The sequence below is a fragment of the Ailuropoda melanoleuca genome, chromosome 5 (assembly GCF_002007445.2).
Source record: "Ailuropoda melanoleuca isolate Jingjing chromosome 5, ASM200744v2, whole genome shotgun sequence".
Taxonomy (NCBI): domain Eukaryota; kingdom Metazoa; phylum Chordata; class Mammalia; order Carnivora; family Ursidae; genus Ailuropoda; species Ailuropoda melanoleuca.
Window position 1 is genome coordinate 1,960,111 of NC_048222.1, and position 21,187 is coordinate 1,981,297.

The 21,187-nt window shown below is 47.9% G+C and overlaps 5 non-coding genes across 5 annotated transcripts; 2 read left to right on the forward strand and 3 right to left on the reverse strand.

The window, feature by feature from the left end:
• The first annotated feature begins 13,969 nt into the window (after window positions 1-13,969).
• Window positions 13,970-14,041, forward strand: TRNAW-CCA. The gene has a single exon. It is a non-coding gene; the product is annotated as a tRNA-Trp (tRNA).
• Window positions 14,042-15,150: 1,109 nt separating this feature from the next.
• Window positions 15,151-15,222, forward strand: TRNAM-CAU. The gene has a single exon. It is a non-coding gene; the product is annotated as a tRNA-Met (tRNA).
• Window positions 15,223-16,474: 1,252 nt separating this feature from the next.
• On the reverse strand, window positions 16,475-16,547 carry TRNAR-ACG. Its single transcript has one exon. It is a non-coding gene; the product is annotated as a tRNA-Arg (tRNA).
• Window positions 16,548-16,883: 336 nt separating this feature from the next.
• On the reverse strand, window positions 16,884-16,965 carry TRNAS-AGA. The gene has a single exon. It is a non-coding gene; the product is annotated as a tRNA-Ser (tRNA).
• A 2,815-nt stretch (window positions 16,966-19,780) lies between these two features.
• TRNAR-UCG lies at window positions 19,781-19,853 on the reverse strand. Its single transcript has one exon. It is a non-coding gene; the product is annotated as a tRNA-Arg (tRNA).
• Between the last annotated feature and the right edge of the window lie 1,334 nt (window positions 19,854-21,187).

Consider the following 21,187-nt stretch of genomic DNA (forward strand, 5'->3'; position numbering starts at 1 on the left):
CCTGCTTCTTCCTCTCCACTCCCCCTGCTTGTGTTCCCTCTCTCACTGGCTGTCTCTCTATGTCAAATTAATAAATAAAATCTTAAAAAAAAAAAAAAAGAAGTGGGCACGGCAGTACAGAGGAGTGAGGAGTGCGAGTTAGCTCGGAATGTAAAAACTGGCCCAGCATCGGCAGGCTGGGGTGATAGACACGTCTGCTAAAGCCAACAGCATAGTTAACAGGAGATACGATTTGTCCGATGTCACGCTGCAGCCGCAAAGACGCAAACAAGCCCCTTCTCTGAGTGCCTCCTGCTTTCTTATTCACTGAGAAACTTGCTCTTTAAAATTCACAGGCTACCAAAAGCTTCTTGCTCGAACTCATATTGATGAGAGGAAACATTCCATTCTTGCCTGGAGGATCCACGTTAGTTTGATGCAAAGAAGCAGCCTGATTTCCAAACTAGATGCTAAACTTCAGGCAAGGGCCCTGGAGGGCACGTTTCCCCACCCCCAACCCCTTCCAGACACTGCCTAACAGATACACAAAACCCCAGACTTATTGATAAGGTCACGTGCTCTTGGCCGGACACCTCGATTACAAGGTTAAGGTCACCAAATTCCTCTGATGTCGTTAGCGTCAGGGCTATTTAAGGACAGGCTCCTAAGCTGGGGGAAGCGATGAAACGTGCAAACACTGCCTCCCTGAAGAATGGTTGCTATTTCTACATATTCTAGAACACGGAAGGTATATATATTGCTTTGGGTACTGCTAGGTGCTGTAACAACAATATTCCAAAATGTCAGGGGCTTAATTCAACAATAATTAATGTCTTACATAATTGTCAGTTGCTTCTGGTGACAGGTAGGTTTTGTAGGTGTGACCCTTTCATGTGTGAGTCCCCACCCCTGACAGCAGAGCCAGAAAGGAGAAACAGAAATTGGCCATCTTCTAAGGCAGGTGACACACCTCACTTCCACCCATATTCTGTTGCCAAGAATCAGTCCGTAGACCCCCCCCCCCCAGCTGCAAGGGATGCTGGGAAATGTCTTCTCCCACTGGACAGCTAATTACCAGAGATAACTCCATACTCTGGAAGGAAAACATGAATGTTGGTGGGTAAGCTCCTCCGGCTCAGTGGGGAAAGCTGTTGATTCAGTGTGCGCCTGAGAAGCAAGCCCCACTTCAGAGAACAAACAAACCTGCTTTGTTTTTGCGTTTGTTTGTTGTGGGGCTGTTGTCAGCCGAGAGGGAGGTCGTCCGGAAATGTTGGTCTCAGCTCCGGGAGTGGTGCTTTCTAACTGACAGGGGTCCGAAGGCTTGCATGGGTGCATCCATGCATGGAATGAAGCACATACCTTAGACCCTATATCTGTTTGTTTTAGAAAAAGACTGTACCTGAGGCCAATTTGTGGAATTTGAGAAGTTTGACCTCAGGATATCCAGTCTCCTCTGGGTACTCAGTTTCCGACGCCCAGGGCCTGCTGACTTTTAACCCCACCCCTTATCAGATGTGCTCTGTAAGGTGAGGCGTCTTGGATTTCGCACTGGCCTACGTGAGGGGAACTGGAGTTGGTGCCCAGACCACTGGCTGAATAAAAAGAGAAAGAGATGACAGGGGGAGAGCACGATTATGTACCTTAAACACTCATCCGCTCTACTTTTTTTACATTGCATTTGAAATCTGTGATTTCTAATTGTTGACTAAAAGGCTATGTCCCTCATTAAATAGACTTCAGGAAATAGTGAGCAGGTTGGAAACAGATTTTCAGGTGCGAGGGAGTCCTCTCATCCCTGGGATTGTCCTTTATCCCGATCCTGCCCTGGAAGTAAGCCTGTTTTCCCTGGAGTGGGGGCCGGGGGGAGCAAGGGCCCTCTTTCCTCCAGTTCCTCCCCCAACTTCATGCTCAGCAATGATTAAGCTGCTCAGATTCACAAAATAGGAACCTCAGACATAGCAAAATAGTCCCCCAACTAATCAGTGGTAAGGATTTCCCATTCTTCTATTTAAAAAAATAATAATGGTAATAACATCTACTCGATACTGGATGTATGTGTATTCGACAGGTTTCCATTGTAACCACGCCTCAAAACAAAGCAAACATCTCAGGGGCTTATATCAAGCACAGTTAGAGCCCCGGCCCACTTCGCTGCTACACCCCTGGCCAAGCCCAAAGCTACAGAGGTGTGGCACGGCAAAGACACGTGGCTGACAGCAGGACAACTGGGGGCAGTGGTCCTATCCACCACGGGAGAGAGCTCTGACCCCAGAAGTAGCATGTGCACAACACTGAACACACATACACAATCTCAGCACCAAAGGAAACCCTAGTGGCCCCCCATCCACATGTGTGCTCGAGCCCAAACCGGAAAGTCATCCCTGCTTCTATCCTCCCCTTGCCCCTAGCATCTAAGCCACCAGCATCTAAGCCACCAGCATCTAAGCCACCAGCATCTAAGCCACCAGCATCTAAGCCACCAGCAAGTCCTATCAGCTCTACTTCCACATAAACCCTGACTGACATTCTGGGACTCCACGGTTACCACCACGGTCCAAGGCGGCACCATCATCTCTGGCATTGCTAGCTGCCACTGTTTCCCGAATAGTCTCCCTCCTCTGCACTTGGCCCTGCCCCATGTACCTTGCATCATGGGGAGGAAAGGTCACCATGGCAGGCTCCCCCCTGTACCTGCCAGTGGTCCTTGTGTCAGAGTAGACAGTTAGTGAGCTCTAACGGGATGCCCGGAGGCCAGCAAGGAGGTGGCCACGGCCGGCTGTGGGAAAGGTCAGAGGCCTGTCCTGGCAGCATCCACGAGAAGCCAGATCCCACCAGACAGGCCCACGATGGCAATGCCACAACGGGAAACCCCTGAAAGTGAGGAAGAAAAAGCAGGAAACCCTGCTTCTGCCTCCCCCCCCCAAAAAAAAGATAGAAACCCAATACCAGGTCATGCAGCTCTCTTTCTCTCTCTCTTTCTCTCTCAAGCTCCCCCTCTCATCTCAGGAGAGTATAGTTTTCATTAAAAACAAACTTTTCCACTGTGTCGCTTGTCTGTTGTGCTGCACATCTGTCCTTGAATTCCTTCTCATAACAAGACCAAGAACCTTTGGTGACTCCTTCAGGTCTGGCTGGGTCAAGGCCCCAGGGCCCAGGGTCTCCCCAGTTCAGCTGACAACACTCGCAGCTTAAATAAGATCCAAATTCCTCACCATTCTGCAGGGCGTGCTTCCCTGACTGAGAAGCTGTCCCCATGCCCTGGGTGGGGATCTTATTAAAATGGAGACTGACTCCCTAAATCTGGGGTGGGGCTCGAGAGATTCTGCATTGTGAGTGAGCTTGGGGAACACCCTCTGTGACCTGCGCCCTCCCCCGCTTCCTCTTTAGCCACCTCCTTCGAAGGCTTTCTGTCTATTCCTTTCCCACTGAAAGCTCTCCTGCTCCCAGGACTTGCCCTGAGCCTGCATGCCCTCCTCTCAGAAGAAGGCTCCCTCCTTCGCATCATTCCTGTCTCAGCTCAGCCGTCGCCCCTTCAACTGGCTGCTCCTGCACCCCATCTTGCTTGACAGTGTCTCAACCTCAGCACTACTGACACTTTGAACGGGGCGGCGGGGAGCTGTCCTGTACATGGTCGGATGTTCAGTAGCGTCCCTGGACTCGACCCTCTCGGTGCCAGGTGCAGTACCCACCACCCCCCCCCCAGTTCGTAATAAACAGTAATGTCTCCATCCATTGCCAAATGTTCCCTGAGGGGCTGCAAATCACCCTCAATCCCCAGCTGAGAACCACTGCTCTATCCCACTGACGAGGGAGCAGAAAGCAAGGGGAGGACACAGCGGAAACTGACACCCCGCACCCTCCCCTCCCCCACCCTGGGATGTAGGTGACATTCCTCAGCGCTCCAGACTGCCCCAAGCGACAAAGAAATAGTTACCCTATAGAGACCACAATCCTGCAAGACTTGAGTCTCCCTCTGTTTGCAAATGTCTTAGCAGTTACAAGAACGAAGCATTTCTATCAATAATCTAGTTTCCAGAAGGAAAAGTAGATACAATTAAATGTCCTTAATAATGGGCAGCCTCCAGGAAATTCCCAACTATCTTCATGCTAATGCCTTACTAGAGGGAAAAACAACCTTAACTTGACAATGGCAAGGCCTCCGGTGTCCCGTGAGTCTTCTTTAACATATGAAAATACTTTCTCAACCTCCCTGTTTCCGCACCTCCCCCAACCCCAGGGTATATAACCAGCCACCCCCCACAACCCAGGTGCAGCTGCTCTTTCTGCCCACAGGTCCTGTCCCCGTGCTTTCATAAACCACCATTTTGCACCAAAGACGTCTCAAGAATTCTTCTTGGTCGTCGGCTCCGGACTCCACCCCACTGAACCTCACTGATACCCCACAACCTCATCATTACCAGAGTTTTATTTCCTTCGGGCATCTTGTTTATTTGTTCCTTGTCACCGTAGAGCCTGAACTCATATATGTCTCTTCCCCTGGTGCTTCAGACAGTGTCTAATACATTGTAGGTGTTTGGCAAATATTTGTGGAATGGATCAATGAATGTATTTTTCTTCCCGGATGCATTCCTTCATTCCTTTTTTTTTCTTTTCCCCAATGAATTCTTAAAGTTTTGTGCCATTTTACAATTCAACAGTGTAGTAGAAAGATGTTCATGCCATTTTTTTCAGCATATTTTTCAATTTTTTATTAAGGAAAATTCCAAACATACACAGAAGTAGAGAAAATAATATAAAGACTCCCTCAGGCGTCCATCTCCAGCTTCAGCAACTCTCATGTTTTGCCAGATGGAAAATGTTACATCTCTCTGGTCCCACTTTTCTCCCCACATGCCACACAGCTTTATCCATAGGGTTAAGTCTCCAATAGTTAAGGCCCCCCCCTTTTTTTAACACAATCACAATGCCTTTATCATGCCTAATAAAAATTAAGACTAAAGTCATATGTAAATTTCCCCAAACATCTCAAAAATTTACTTTTAAGATTGGTTTCTTCAAAACAGGGTCCAAACAAGATCAGATCATTGCCATTAAACGTGCCTCACATTCAACGGTGTGAGGGAGTGGGGATGAGAACTAGCTTTACTAAGTGCTAATTACTGGCTGATTCTTTTACAGGGACTCTGCTAATGCTTTATATATGCATTATTACATGTAATCCTTAGAACATCACTTTTAAGCAGTAAATGGTGAGACATCTGAGGCTCGGGGACGCTAGTGAGCTGCCCCAGGTCACTGACAGAGGAATCGCCTGCTCAGATTTAAAGCCAAATGTCTCATTCCAGAGTTTCTGCTTATAACTGGTGATGTGGGAATGTAGGGATTCAGAGTAAATGGTCAAGAAAGAATTCTTGAGACACCTTCGGTGCAAAAAGGCGGTTTTATTAAAGCACGGGGGCGGGACCCGTGGGCAGAAAGAGCTGCACTGGGTTGTGTGTGACAGGTGACTGATTATATACTTTCAAATTGGGAGGGGGTTAGGGATAGCTTAAGTCACTAAGGAATTTTGGAAGGAGAGTTTCTAGGACCTCTACGGGGCTGGCTGTTGTTAGGAAAAGGTCATTTATTACTGTTTAGTAAAAACTCAGTCATGAGACCCTTCAGGTGTAGATCGGTGGGCCATATGCTGGGAGGATGATTGCTAACATCTATCTTGAGGGGTAGAGATGCAGGAAGTTTCCAAAGGAATTTTGATATGTTAAAGAACTCTTACAGGATCCTGGAGGTTGGGATAATATTAAGCTAAGATTGCCTTTTGCCCTTGGCAAAGTATTAACATCGAGGCAGTTAAGTTTCTAGAGGAAGGTCACTCTGCCTAAGGACTTGTCAGTGGGCTGTAAGTAGTAAGGAAATTTGATTTTTTCTTTTGTCTTTGTTTCCCACATCAACTGGTATGCTGTTCTGAATCTTCACGATAATAGAGAAAACTGTGGACAGTAATATAGGTTGTAGATATTATAACATAAAGGAAAACATTTTGAAGGAAACATTTTGACTTTCTGAAAGTAATTCAGAAAAGCATCATGCCACCTGCTGTTTGTTGACCATGACGTAACACAGTAGGTGTATTTCCACTATACGATAAACTCTATGATTCGTCTCCAAAAATGACCATCAGAAGAATTAAAAAAGGATTTGTCTAGTGAATGTGTATCACTCAATATAGGTCAATTAACTTACGGGTAAATTTCAGTTGACTCATAAGTTTGATATTTGAAAAGAATTATAAAACATGGCTGTGTTAGTCGTCCACCAGTGCAGAAACCATTTCAATGCCATCCTTCACTGGCAGCCATCAGATCTCTGCTTAAGCATTCTCCAAATGGGCAGCTCACTACCTTACAAAATGAACAAGGCTAACTGTGAGAAAGCTTTTCTCCTACAGTGCAAACTCTGCCTCCTTGGACCTTGCTTTCACCTTCTGGCTCTAACTGCTCTGTGGAGCTAAACAGAGCAGCTCCAAAGGTGATGATTACAAGTAACAAAGTCTCTCACTTTCTCTTGTTGTTGTTCACATTAATGGAGCACTTGCTAAGGCCTGTGCGAACTCATCTGTTCCTCACCAGAACCTTAGGAGGTGGGGGGGAGGGGCTCTAGTCCCTGCTTTACAGATGAGGAGACCGCTCAAAACCCTCCCTGACCACTGCCTCCTCCCCTGCCCTTCTTTATCTTTCTTCCGTGCTTAATTTTCTCCATAGCATATGGGTCACCATCGGACATGCTGTGACCTACGTTACATGTTTATTCTCTGTCTCCCTCTCTCCAGCACGCCAACTCCGAGGGGGCGGACGTCTGTTAAGTTGTGAGTACTGACTGCTCCATCCTTTTGTCTGAGCTCTGACGGGAGGACCGCACTCTTGGCATGTTATCCAGAATAACCACAGGCATGGACTTAAAGTGTGAAATAGAGGAAAGCTCCAGCAGCCTCGACATCCCCACCCTAACTTTTCCTCTTCATTTTGTCACGTATAAAAGTCTGTTTTCTGTTTTAATCCACAGTATTTCGGGTTGAAAGTACAAGTGGGTAGGAATCATGATCCAACTGGGTGTTTGTTAGGAGAAAATGAAACAGTATCTACAACACACTGTAAGAAGCGTCCACAAGAAAACTACAGGGCTTTAGACCTGACCTCCCTGCAGTTTCCAACTCCCCCAGAAATGCAGTCTTTTAACAGGTCAGGAACTTTCCGGTCTGCACCTCACCGGGGGAGTCGGCCACCTGCGCCCTCTCCAAGCCCCTCCCCCCACTCCTAGGGGGAGGGTGACTTCGCCCGAAACAGTCCTTCCTTTTATTTTGCTAATAACCTCCTTGCCCCACCCTCCTTCCTATAAAGTCCGCCCGTTTCTGTACACCCCTCAGAGCTCCGCCTCTACCTGCGAGGGGAGGTTGCCCCCCTCCTGGCTCCCCTAGTAGAGGCAATTAGAGCTTCACGTTTACCTAGTCGAAGTTTTGATCGTTAACAGAGGTGAAGTACCCTCACTTAACTGCCGTCCAGACAATTACGTTTCCCGCCCAATAACTTGCTTTCCCTCCTCCCCTGCTCCCTCCGCCTCTCGTTGCTACTTCGGCGGAACTCCAGCTGCCTCTCTCCACCTCCCTCTCCCTCTCCTGCCCCTCCTCCCTCCCCTCCTCTCACCCCCTCTCCTCCCGTTCACCTCCCACCGGGTCATCTTTAGGCTTCTCCGCCCCCTAGTGGCCGCCGCGCGTGTCTGCACGCGCCCCGCGCCGGGGAGCAAGGCACCTGTCGCCCGAGATCGGAGGGGTGTCCTGTCAATGGACAAGCCGAGGGCTGCGCACAGTGGGGATCCTAAGAACTGAAAGACGTGGGTTTTGCCGGCAAGAACGTTGTAATAGAATTAGAAGATCCCCCGAATCGGTTTGAATGCTGTGGGCCACAAACCCAGGACGTAATGTGGGGGCTCCCTGTTTCCTCGGATTCGTACCTCACTTGAGGGGTGAAGAGAAGAGTTTGACTTGTGCAGGCGAGGCGAAGAGTCGCTGGCTCTCGATTGCCATCTGCCCCTCTGCCTCCGCATCCTTGGGCTGTGGTTTCTCAGCGTGCAACCACGCAAATCCTCTTCTCTCCCATCCTGGCCACGTCTGGAGGAAGCCTGCCAAGCTTCCTTTCCCTCCTGTGGTTCTGACTGCCGTGGTTCCTAGGTCTTTGTTCTGACATAATCTCACACTTGTTTGTTTGTTTTACTGAGGCCTGCAGTAAGAAACACATTTTACACCGTAACTCAGGACACACATTCTAATTTATATATCCTGTATACTCTTGATGTGATGTGGGGACAGGGGGCGTGGGCAGGAAGAGCGGCACTTGTGTTTGTGAGGAGTGACTGATTAAATACCTTCTAGTTTTGGGGGGGGTTGCTAAGGATAGTGTAAGTGTCTAAGGAATTTGGAAGTAGAGATTTCAGGACCTTGAGGGGCTAGCTCCTGCTAAGTTAGTTATTTACTACTGATGTGGGAAACAAAGACAGAAGGAAATGTAGATAAAATTAAATCTCCTTATAACCTGCAGCCCATCGACAAATACTGGAGATAGGCAGATTACAACATTCCTCCAGGATCCCGAGTTTTCTCCAACCTATGAAAGTCCTTTTGGAGGGGAAAAAAAGAAAGTCCTTTTGGAACTTCCCTTTTCTTTACTTCTCCCAACCCCAACATATATAATCACTTGCTCCTCTCACTCCTGGGACAGCAGCTCTTTCTGCCCACGGGTCCAGTCCCTGTGGTTTAATAAAACCACCATTTGCACCAAAGACATCTCAAGAATTCTTTCTTGGCCATCAGCTGTGGTCCCCACCAAACCTACCAAAGTTCAAAAAAATGACATCACTACTACTGCCTAGGAGAACATCAGTCTTGAGACCCTTCCAATGTCTGTCAGTGGGCCGTATGCTCAAGAGGCCATCGCAAATTTATCTTGGGGAGTGTTTACAGCCATCAGGGAAAGTGACACTAATGAGAGCAGAGAAGAGCTTTCATGGGGGGGGGTTCTCCTGGGTCAAGCCTCAAAGTTGCTACCTGGCTGGTTACAATTCTTCCACAGTCCCTGTTTAGATCCCAGCCACATGGCCACCCCTAGTTTGCAAAGGAGTCTAGGAAATGTCGGTTAGATAGAGTTTCTGTGTTGCCCCAAATTCCCACGTTGCAACCTGAGGCCGGTGTTATTGTGTCTGGGGCTTTGGCAGGTGCTTAGGTTGAGGCTTCACGAATGGAATTCGTGTCTTTATAAAAGGGACCCCAGAGAGCTCCCTGGCCTCTCTGCCCCAGGCGAGGACACGGCCATACCAAACCTGCCAGAGCCTTGATCTTGGACTCCCAGCCTCAGTTCAGCCCCCCAGTCTGTGGTCTCTTTGCTTTCGCTGCCCGCTGCCCGGGGGGCTGAGACAGTTGTATTTCCAAGAGGAAAAGGAAGCAGGCTGTGATAAATCAACCACAGCAGCCTCTGCCATGTAACTAACCACGCGTTCTGCATCCCAGGGGGTCCACCACCAAACGTGTGATGGGCATCAAGTCTGAGAGTCTGATTTCTTGAGAGGCTGCCACCGCGGTGGGTAAACTCCCTGGTGTCTGTTCTTAGCAGGGAGCAGTAGACCTGATGTGGTGGGGAGGGGGTGCGGGAACCCCTGGGAACATACTGTGTGGAGGGCAAGCTGACCTCCACACAGAGCCCTAAAGTGGCTGTGTCTTGGCTTTTAATTTAGTTACTTTTAATAGGTAATGAGTACATGTCTGAAGAAAATATGTAGCATGCTAGATGTAGCCGAGTACCACAGAGAACAATAAAGCAAGGAAGAGAGACGTGGAGAGAGGGAGGAATACAGCTTTGATGAGTGCTTGGGGATACTCCTCGTGTCTTCTGTGTAGCTCATGAGAGACTCCTGAGTTCATCTCAGTGGTGGGCTTAACAGCCATCGGTCAGACCTCGCGTTATAAAATCAAAAGTGTGACCTCATATTGAGCGTATTGTATTTAAGGAGACACGCTGAGGAAGGAAGGGTGAAGAGGACATCGCCTCCCTCCTCAAAGAAACGTTCATGATTTTTCCCTTATGGAGGCCAGTGTGGCGGAGACAGAGCACAGAGGGGAAGGGGGTGGGGGAGGCACCCACCTTACCCACAACAGGCCCACCAGTGGTCATTTTTCTGCACCTGAAGGGGGGACAGTGAAAAGTCATCACACTGCACCTCTGTGGCTGTCTTTTCTAACCTCCAATTCCTCCTTATGACTGCCCCTCTGCCTTTCTCTTTGAATTAGTTTTTTAGTTATTTTTTTTTCTTGTGGTGAACTGTGCACAACCCAGTTTGCCATTTTAACAATTATTGAGTGTAAATTCAGGGGCATGGGGTGCAATGATATTGTTGTGAAAGCATCGCCACCATCCATCTCCAGAACTTTTTCATCATCTTAAACTGAAACTCTGACACCATTAAACAAGAACTCCCCAGCCCCCCCCTCAGGCCCTGTGACCACTGTTCTTCCTTCTGTCCCTGAATTTGACTATACTAGGCAGCGCCATGTAAGTGGAATTCTCCGATATGATAAAATATTACAAGTACAGCGTCTGTCCGAGTTCCTGCTTTCAACCCTTCTGACTATATACCTGCAAGTGAAATTGCCGGATCGTATGGTCACTCGACGTTTGATTTGTCGAGGAGTCGCCGCACTGTTTTCCACAGTGGTTGCATAGTTTACATTTCCGCCACAATACAGAAGAGTCCCAGTTTGTCCATGTCTTGCCAACACCCGTTATTTGTCTTTCTTTCTTGGTAATAACCACCATAACGGGTGTGAATCTTTCAACTAGGTTTTAAACACACATAATTACACTCGACCCCTGTTTCCTACCCCAAACACAAATTTGTGTTGGTGTGGCAGAGGCAGCCCGAACCTTGGCCTACCCAGCAGGTGCGGGAGGCTTGAGGGTGGCTCCCTGCAGGAGTCAGGAGCCAACCCAACCAAGCAGGGGGGCCATTCGGAGGAGGTGGTAGCAGATGGGGTCTGTGTGCAGGGGAGCGGTCCGGAGATTTCAGCAACGTGTCTTGTCAAAGAAGGTGTGAAGATCTCAGTAATGAGATGTGTGATGGGAACACAGACGTCTGGAGACGCAGCCCAGCTACTGACATGGTGGGAATCTGTCAGCAGGGGGGTGACGGTGGGCAGCAGACAGCCTGTGGGAGGGGCCTGGCCAAAGCCAAAGGGCTTATTCCTGGAGTCCCTTCCTTTAGCTCTCTAGGACTAAATCCAAGTGTCTGGACTAGGTACTAGGTAGAAACAGAAAACATGGACACAAAGACAAAGCCGGCTATCAGAATTGAGGCTCAAGATCCAAATAAACAGTAAGCATGATTTGGTGCTAAGACCCCGGCTTGGAGGGGTCCTGAAAACTCACTTGCCTGAGCCTCAGATTGGAATAGGGTGATTAAAGTCTGGAAAGCCTGGGATCATGGGTCTCTGGGTCTGGGAAAGAAAAGGCTACCCAGGCAGCAAAACTAGGCAAAGAGTGAGAGAAGCAACTTCGTGCTCTGGGAACTTGTTAGAATGAATAACTATTTAATTTTAAAATATGATCTCAAACTGCTCCAATATTAGCAACAGTCGGTTACAAACAACCAGACAGAAATCAGCTGTGCCGTGCGTAACTATGAAGCAGCAACTGAAACAGATAAAAACTCCTGTGAGTTACAGTGTCCACTGCGTTTTAAATTCCAGTTGTTGGCTTGAGTTGATGTTAGTTTGCACGTTCATGTTCATATGCAGCCCTCTTTGTCAATGCCTGCCTGATTTTAGCTGTAACCTGGCATGAGAGCTATTTTTATTATTATTTTAATTTTACTTATTAAAAAAATAATAGTTCTAACATTTGAGATAAGTCAGTTTATTTAATTCTGTTCGATGACAGCAAACTCTAAATCTATGGAGGAAACTAGCAATTGACAAATGTGAGTGTTACCAGTCTCTGCCAAGCCAGGCTGGTGATGTGTGCAAAATGCTTTTAAGAGTTTCAGCAGGGGCCTCTGGGTGGCACAGCGGTTGAGCGTCTGCCTTTGGCTCAGGGCGTGGTCCTGGCATTACGGGATCGAGCCCCACATCAGGCTCTTCTGCTATGAGCCTGCTTCTTCCTCTCCCACTCCCCCTGCTTGTGGTTCCCTCTCTCCTGCATTACGGGATCGAGCCCCACATCAGGCTCTTCTGCTATGAGCCTGCTTCTCTCTCCCACTCCCCCTGCTTGTGTTCCCTCTCTCGCTGGCTGTCTCTCTCTCTGTCGAATAAATAAATAAAATCTTTTTTTAAAAAAAATAAGAGTTTCAGCAACCCTTAGGGTCACCTGGCTGGCTCCCTCGGTGGAGTGTGTGACTCTTGATCTTGGGGTTGTAAGTTTGAGCCCCATGTTGGGTATAGAGATTACGTAAAAGAATTTCAGCAAGCCTTACAGTGATAGTAATTACACTAACATTTATTTAAAGTTTGCTTGTTTAATAACCCCTGCAGCTGCCATGGGGCTTGAACTCAAAACTCACAGATCAGGAGGGGCATGCCCTGAGCCAGCCAGACACCCCACTTCCTAACGTTATTGAGAGCTTATTGTGAGCCTGGTAGGCATCATTCTAAACATACATAAATATATAAACTCACTTAGAATACATGACATTTACCAACGCAGTCCTAGGAGGCAGGCACTACTATTATTATCCCTATTTTGCAGGTAGATGAGGAAAGTATAAGTTACAACTCTCAGCCAGCAAGGATCACACTGAATTCTCTGGCGCCCGCACACCTGTACACCCATTCCTTTTGGTAAGCGGTCTCAGATTCTCCCAAACTTTGGTGCTTTACTCTCTCAAAGCCCAGGTTATCTCACCTCCCAGTGCGGCCGGCTCCAACACATCCCTCCCGCAGGTGCCTCACCTCGCCCCACCGCCCCACAGAGCGAGTACCAGCCAATACCCGCGTTTAACCTGCCAAGGGTACTCGCAACCTGCAAGGTCAAACACACGCTCCTTCAAGCCGGTATCTACGTTCCTTTGCAATTCCCACCCCGAGCCCTGGGCTCTGGACCGATTTTTCAAGATTAAGAAAAGGAAACCCTAATTTCCGGAGATAGGTCTGTCTGTTTCACAACAGTGGATCACTTTTCAGAGTATCTTTTTTGGGAGTTCAAAGAGACCTCTCACCATTCGAGGAGATGGTCTGCATGATGTCAGGTCTCCGGAAAAATTCCCCTGAGATTCAAAAGCCGGATCTCCAGGTCTCAAGACAGGCGCTTTGGCCAGCGGAACCACGGGGCCAGAATTACCAACTTGCTCACACAGAAGATTCCTTGCTCTTTTCGGGGGGCAGTTTGAGACCCAGTGATCAGATCCTGGAGGCCTCCCGCAGTAGGAAAGCAGCCACGTTTCCCCGCAAACGGAGAGCAGAGGGTGCGGGGAAACGCGGATCGGTCCTGATGGGTGCGGCGCGGGTCACAGCGCGCAGCCCCCGCGTCCACCTCCTTCCCGGACGCGCCAGCTGGAACCTACGCTCGGGAAACAAATTCGAACCGCGCGCTGGTCGCCCTGACTAGGGGGAGAGAGGACACACAATTTTCTTTGCTACCTCCCCTATCTCCACGGCACTCCAGAGCGACTGGCCTTCAACAGCCATATTTCTCAAAAGACAAAATGTCCATTTTTCTAAAAAAGACAAAAACAAAACAAAACAAAAAACAACCAGAACTCTCCCAAACATCTATTTTTTATGTATATGGAGAAAACCAGGAATGAAATAGGGTAGGAAGGACTGTAAATAGAAGCAATTGGGAGGCAGAATCGGGGAGTGATCGGAGGGACAGCATTTTGGTCCAGAAGAAGGCAGCCGGGCACTATATCGTATTCACCTTGTTGAGCCTTCACCGCGTGCAGAGAATTAATCTCATGGATCCGGTTGACAGGTAAAGAAATCGGGGGCGCCCTCGCGGACCTCGTGGCGCAACGGTAGCGCGTCTGACTCCAGATCAGAAGGTTGCGTGTTCAAATCACGTCGGGGTCAGTAATTTTAGCGTCTGTGGAAGGTCCTGGACTGGGAAGTGAGACGTAGGAGGAAGAGAGATGTGCCTTCCACGCTTTCTCCCACCCTGGCTGCCCTCATTAAAATAGCTTTAAAAAGTAAATAATGATCAGCATACACAGGAAGATATGATGTCGGTATTGTATCTTTGGACTTTTTTTTTTGGGGGGGCCATAGAGGCGTTTTTACCTTTTTGTTGCAAATGTTCTGAATTTCGCTTTTCACCAACTCGTGCGTTAATATGCCCAAGGCTCCCGGCCTCTCCGCGCCCGCTTCTGTGCTGGCAGACCCATCTCTTCACCCACGGCTTTTTCCAACCTTCCGAACCTTAGCAGATCTTCTCGGACAGCTCGTCTGCTTCTAGTGGGCGACCTTAGCTCACCTGCTGCACCCACGGGTCAGCTTTTCTACGCCAGCGCGAGCCCACAGCGAGCCCACCCTTGGTTTGCTGGGATTCCTTCCCGCTGATTCCTTCCCACGTCAAATCACGGAAGAGGTCACTTCCTTTCCCGGCGCAGAAAACCCACACACAGTTTTGTTCGTCCAATTGAGACTATAGGGAATGAGAGAAAGGTAGCCTTCTGGGCTAGAAGTTCCTCGAACCCCCTAAAACTGTGTCAAGATTACGTGCAGGAGTGTGCGTCTTACTCTCACCTGGGGCTGCAGCCTCCGTCCCCCATCAACAGACTATGAGCGATCGCACTAGAGCGCGGAAGGGAAAGCACGTTTACTGCACCAGCCTCCATCATTCTGTATAACTTAGAATAAGTTGGAGACGTGGCATTTGGGGATCAGCAGACATCGTGCTGTAAGGTACACATTCTCACGGCGCACGGTCAAGGATGTCACGGCTGAGCACGCCTCCGAGCACCGGAGAGGCGCGTCCGCTGTCGGCTCTTTCCATTTCTTCTTCGCCCTTCTCTTAGGAGTTCGTTCAGGCTCAGGGCTCCCGCATTACAAAAGACAGATTGCTACTCTGAAGGGGAAAATGACCCATTTTTCTATTCCTGCAGATTGAGAGGGAAAAGGCGGGGGGGGGGGGAGAAATCAGGGAGGAGCCGAATATTAACTATGAGGCCCACGTTCGCCGCAGCAGAGTGGCGCAGCGGAAGCGTGCTGGGCCCATAACCCAGAGGTCGATGGATCGAAACCATCCTCTGCTAGGCCCGGTTCCTTTTCTCCCCAAACGATATACTCCCTTTAGCACAGGGAACAGGAAAGAAGGGATTAATTCTTGATGGGAATCTGTGAGAGGTTTGATTCTTTAAATTACGTCTGTGTCAACAGGATAGAAATAAAAACCTAACAAAATTTGCAACATGTCACCTATAGATCTTTGGTGGTGTCTGAAAAGCCCTTTGGCCCATTTTTTAAACATATGAAAAGGTGCTCCCCATCATAGGTCATGAGAGAAATGAAAATTAAAGCAACAACGGGATACCACAACATACCTCTTAGAATGTCCAAAATCCAGAACTCTGGTATCAAAGGCTCCAAGGACATGGGGCAACAAGAACTGTCATTCACTGCTGGTGGGAATGCAAAATGGTGCAGCCACGGGGGAAGACAACTGGCCAGTTCCTTACAAAATTAAACGTACTCTTACCATACAACCCAGCAATTGCACGACTCGTTATTTGCCCAAAGGAGTTGAAGTGTATGGCCATGCAAAAACCTGAACACAGATATTTACAGCAGCTTATTTGTAATTGCCAAAACTTGCAAGCCACCAAGATGCCCTTCATCAGATAATGAGATATTATTCAGCATTAAAAAGAAATGAACTACCAAGCCATTAGACGACATGGAGAAACCTTAAATGCTATAATGATGGATACATGTCATTATACATCTATCCAAACCCACAGAACTATAACACCAAGGGTGAACTGCAATGTACACTATAAACTTTGGGTGATTACAATGCGTCAAAGTAGGTTCAGCAATTGTAACAAATGTGCCACTCTGGTGTGGGATGTTGATAATGGGGGAGGCTGTGCACGTGGAACCTTCCTCTTCATCTTGTTGTGAACCTAAAACTGCTCTGAAAAATTAAATCTTGAAAAAAAGAGAGAGGAAAAGAGTTGGTACTTAGAAATACTCTCTTTGCAAAACTCCCAATCTCTACTTTCAAAGAATAATGCATTTGAAAGGTCTTCCTTTTTGTAAGTTTCTATCATCTAATGTGAGGACTAGTCAATTTTGAAAACAATCAATTTAATGATATGATTTAAAGAAAATTTACATAAGTAAGAAAAGAGTAGTGAACTAGAGCTGGAGACTATTATTAACATTTCTGCCACTTTGTGTAAAATGATATTACAAAAGAAATTTAAAAATAAAAAATGTATATATATAATTGCAGGACCTAAGAAAGGTGAGAATTGTGGACCTCAAAGAGGGTAACCAAAACAACGAGCCAGCCAGGAGTCGAACCTGGAATCTTCTGATCCGTAGTCAGACGCGTTATCCATTGCGCCACTGGCCCACACCCATATATGCTATTTACACTTACAGAAAAGGAAGTACTGGATTTGCTATGTTGCTCTAAATACGAATGTGTGAAATCTTTTCTTTCAACTTCCTTTTTCCCTATTACCAGGATTTCCAACCCCAAACCCTCAGAATTCAAACACAAGAGTTCTATTGGTTTCCTTGCTTTAGTTCACTCATTCAGTATGAGTCCTTCGTGGTCACTTAGAACTCCAATTTGATGTAACCTGAAAAAGTCTGAGGGAATGTTTACTACGTTTAAAAGTAGGCTGTAACTGAAGGTGAATTACACTGAATGGAGAAGGTGCAAATACGTAAAAAGATCACCTATCGTAGTCGGCAGGATTCGAACCTGCGCGGGGGGACCCCAATGGATTTCTAGTCCATCGCCTTAACCACTCGGCCACGACTACAGCTATCACAAGGGTTTTTTGATCGCCTCCCTGTTACTGTATATCTTGTAGCCTAGGCTACTTCAGGATTTAGTAATACAGGAGAGCAAAGCAAAGGATCTCCGTTAATGAAATCGAAGAGGAATCAACCAACTTCCATTCCAGCATGTGGTAAATTGGGAATACTCTTTGGGTCTTTTCTAGAAAGCAAATCAGTCATATGTTGCTATAATCCTCTTTAAATAATCCCCTTTAAATAATTCTTAAAATAATCCTCATTTTCTTGCCAAAACAGAAAATTTATCCTTCATAAATAATCTGACAACGATGTCCTCACGGATACCCTATGTCTTCAGACACCCAATCCAGTGCCTGGAATAAGGGCTCGATTAATGCCAGCTGCTATTGTAAGCATCATGTTTAAATTCGAGAAAGGGGACTCATCAAAATGCTTCACAGGGAAACCTATCTCCTGTTTCTTGGTAAAGCTCAAAATATTTTAAAGCGCCTGGTAGAAGACTTTCGAATGAAACAGGGCAGTAGACAATATTTCTGAAAGTCAAGTCCACTTCGTTGCATGACACCTTCTCTCATGAGGGGAAGCGACTGCATCTGATCCTCTGTGGGACATAGCTTTCAGATCTTCACACAGATCACTTTCAGAGCCAGAGCAGATCCCCAGGATCTCCACATTCCTGAAAGTGTACAACCATTACCACCATCTTCTCCGTGTGTGTGTGTGTGTGTGTGTGTGTGCCTTAGTGTGCAAGTAGCTGCTTCTGTCCTTCAGCAATGGCTCCACTCCGTGAACAGAAGGATGAGACATTATTGGTAAGCCACCGCTCAGGTGCTGCTGGATTGAAAATTTACCTGCAGCCCAGACCTCTCTCCTGGGCTTCGTAATACACAGCTGTCCTGGTCAGTTCTTCTTGCAGGTGCCTGGGCTCCTCAAAAGCAAGACATCCCCACATGAATGCTCTGCCCTTTCCCCCCAAACTTGAACCTCCTTCAGCAACCCAAATTTCTTCGGGAGCCAAAACCAATGACTGAGAACTCCCCTTAACTTTCTTTCTTTCTCTGACTCTCACCCCATCGCCCTTAGGTTACCAGGCCTTCAATCCAACCTCCTAATTATTTCTCAAATCTGGCTCTTCCTCCCAAGCTACAGGACCATTTTCTTAGATCAACTTCTTACAGGTTGGCATTGGAGTCATTGCAACAAGTTCTTAGAAGTGTTTTGGCCCCCAGGCTCTTGTCCTTGAACTGATTCATTCATTTCATCATTCTTTCAAAAGTTTTATTCTGAGGGGTGCATTTTTTTAAAATTGAAACTTATACTATAAAAATTTTCGAACATATAAAAAAGTTGGAAGAGTAAGGGATTATCTATGTACCCACCATCCAGATTCAACAACTGTTAACATTTTGCCATGTTGTCTCATCTACCTTCTTCTTCTGGAACATAGAGGATTCCTTCGCAGACATCATGATGCATCCCACCTACACACATACACGTGTATCAGCTACTCACGTGTCTTATATAACCGTGACACCATTATCATCATGGAAAAATCCAGTGACTCTTTATAAAAACATCTACCATGCTGGCCTTATTTAAATTTCTTTAAGTAGATCTTTTGGAGCTGGTGTTTCTAACCAGGACTCTATCAAAGTTCATGCATGCCTTGCATTGGATTTGTAATGTTTCCTTAGTCCCTTTTAGTTCAGAACAGCATGCCAGCTTCTCCTTGCTGTTACTGCTTTGACATTGACTTTCCAAAAAATCCAAGCCAATTGTCTTGTAGAATGTCCCACATTCTGGATTCCTCTCATTGTTTCCTTAAGGCAACTTTTAATGTATTCCTTGACCCTCTTTAAACGAGAAGTTAGTCACAATTATCGATTAGATCCACTTTGATTAGATGAGATTCGGGTTAAAAATTGGCCCTGACACCGTGTACTTATTGGCGACAGCGCTTACTCCACGGAAGGGAGGCATTTGTCAGGTTATCCACCGACAGTGAAGATACAGTGGTCGCCTCAGGGCTTGTTTTTCCCTTTGCAATTAGCAAGTAATCTGGGGTGGGCCTTTAACACCTTGCACAGTTTCCCAAAACCCCTAAGGGTCCTAAGAGTTTTGAGATCGTGAATGCTCTTTGCTGAGTGTATGATTTCTCTGGGGATCGCAGATGGCGGGTCTTCCAATTCCGCCACTCCCCTGCACTTGTTGGAGGGTGTTGTGAAGCCGACCTTTCTCCTGCCTTTCCCCGCCCGCGGTCTTTCCCGGGGTTCCCGCGGCAGCTTCACCGTCCAGGGTCGCAGCCGTCGGGGAATGCAGCGCGCAGGGGGGCAGGGGCGCCGGCGCTCGGTCGCGGGTGTTTGCAGCGAGGGGCGCGAGTAGCCTGGGAGGCGTCGGGCAGCTCGCGGGGGCTTAGCCGCGGGCGTCAGGACTCGGCCGGCTCGTCGGCTGGACCCCGGTCCGAGTCCGCGCCCCAAAGATCCTGACTTTGTAGGCGAGGGACGCGCTGGAGGGGGGGGGGGGCGGGGACTGGCCGGGAAGGTCTGCATTTCCGAGAAGCCACCAGGTGCTGCGGCTGGTCCGCGGCGCGGAAGGGGCTGCGCCGCTGTCGTGGGACAGACGCTCGGGGGGAGGGGAACAAGGAACAAGAAGGAAGGAAGGGGTGTGGAGGAGACAGACCCGGGGGAAGGAGCTACTAGGTTAACATGAAAAGAAGATTCTGCTTGCAGACTTTAACCTAGAAAACAGCAGTAGTAAAAAGTGGACCAGCAGGAACTGGCCCGGGTGTCTTCACCGGACAGTAAAGAAACTCCACAGCAACCACGAAGGGATTCGAACCCTCAATCTTCTGATCCGAAGTCAGACGCCTTATCCATTAGGCCACGTGGTCTCCCTGCAAGACAAGGCGGTGTGTGTCCAAAATTTGTTGAACGAAAACGATCTTGGCGTTGTAACTGCAACCTAGGGAAATTATTATTGTAAACCAAGGCATTTCCAAAAATCTTCAGTCTAGAGTCCTAACCACAGAGAACATACTGAGGGTTCCGAGAGGGAGGTGGGTGGCGGATGGCGGAATAGGTGATGGGGTGCAGGAGGGCACCTGTTGTGATGAGCAGGGGTGTTACACATAAAGGATGAATCACTGAATTCTACACTGAAACTGATATTCGACTGTATGGTAACTAACTGGAATTTAAAGATCTTGAAGAAAAGAAATCATACAGTCTAGTTGGAGAAACAAGTTGAACCTAACAGTCAAAAACACGGTAAAGTTACAACCAAGATAACCACCAGGGAGAGACAATAAACAGTAAGACAGGGCTTTATCTTCAGAAAGGGATCTGGCAGAAAAGGCCACGGCAAGGAGGGGACACTTGAGCGAGAGCTGGGGTGGGGGGAGGCAAAGAGACACTGGATTGCTACCTGTACCTGGAACTGCCTTGGCAGGTAGAGATTGTGGATAAACTCAAGAATTCACTTCTGCGCACTCCAGAAACCCCGCTCAAAACAACTCCAGCATAGAAGTTCAAATAGGACAAAAGCAGGTGGGGAGAGGCGATCACAGCAACAACACAGTTTGGGATCTGGAAGGCTGATGGAGGCGTGCTGGTTAGCTTGTCAGATTCGAGAAAGCTGAATCCTGAGCATGTCGTGTGGGAAAAGCAAAGAGGGGATCAGATTTACCCATAAACCCTCCATCCTCATGCCCCAGGGCCAAGCTCAGGGATTGTCAGCAGGGGCTTCATCTGGAAACTGCCGTTTAGGGGCAGAATTGTGTGTTCCCCCCCTTCACATGAAGCCCTAAGCCCCAGTACCCCGGAATGTCACTGTATTTGGAGGTAGGGCTTCTGAAGACATAGATACAGTAGAGCGAGGTTAAACGGGTGGGCCTTACCCCACATGACTGGTGTCCTTACAAAAAGGGATTGGGACACACACACACACACACACACACACACACACACACACACAGGAAGACACACCACGTGGGCCCTGGGAGAAGAGAGTCATTTACAAACCTTGCTGACAGGGTTGATCTCCCGCTTCTAGCCTCCAGAATCCTGTCTGTGGCCCCGACTTGTGGCAGCCCCAGCTCATCTATTGCCCCTCGTCCATCCTGGAAGAAGACTGGACATTTATTTTCTTGAGAGAGGAAAGTATGTGATCTCCAGGCTGGAGCAGTGATGCTCAAATTTCCCCTGAATCACAATTGCCTGGAGAACT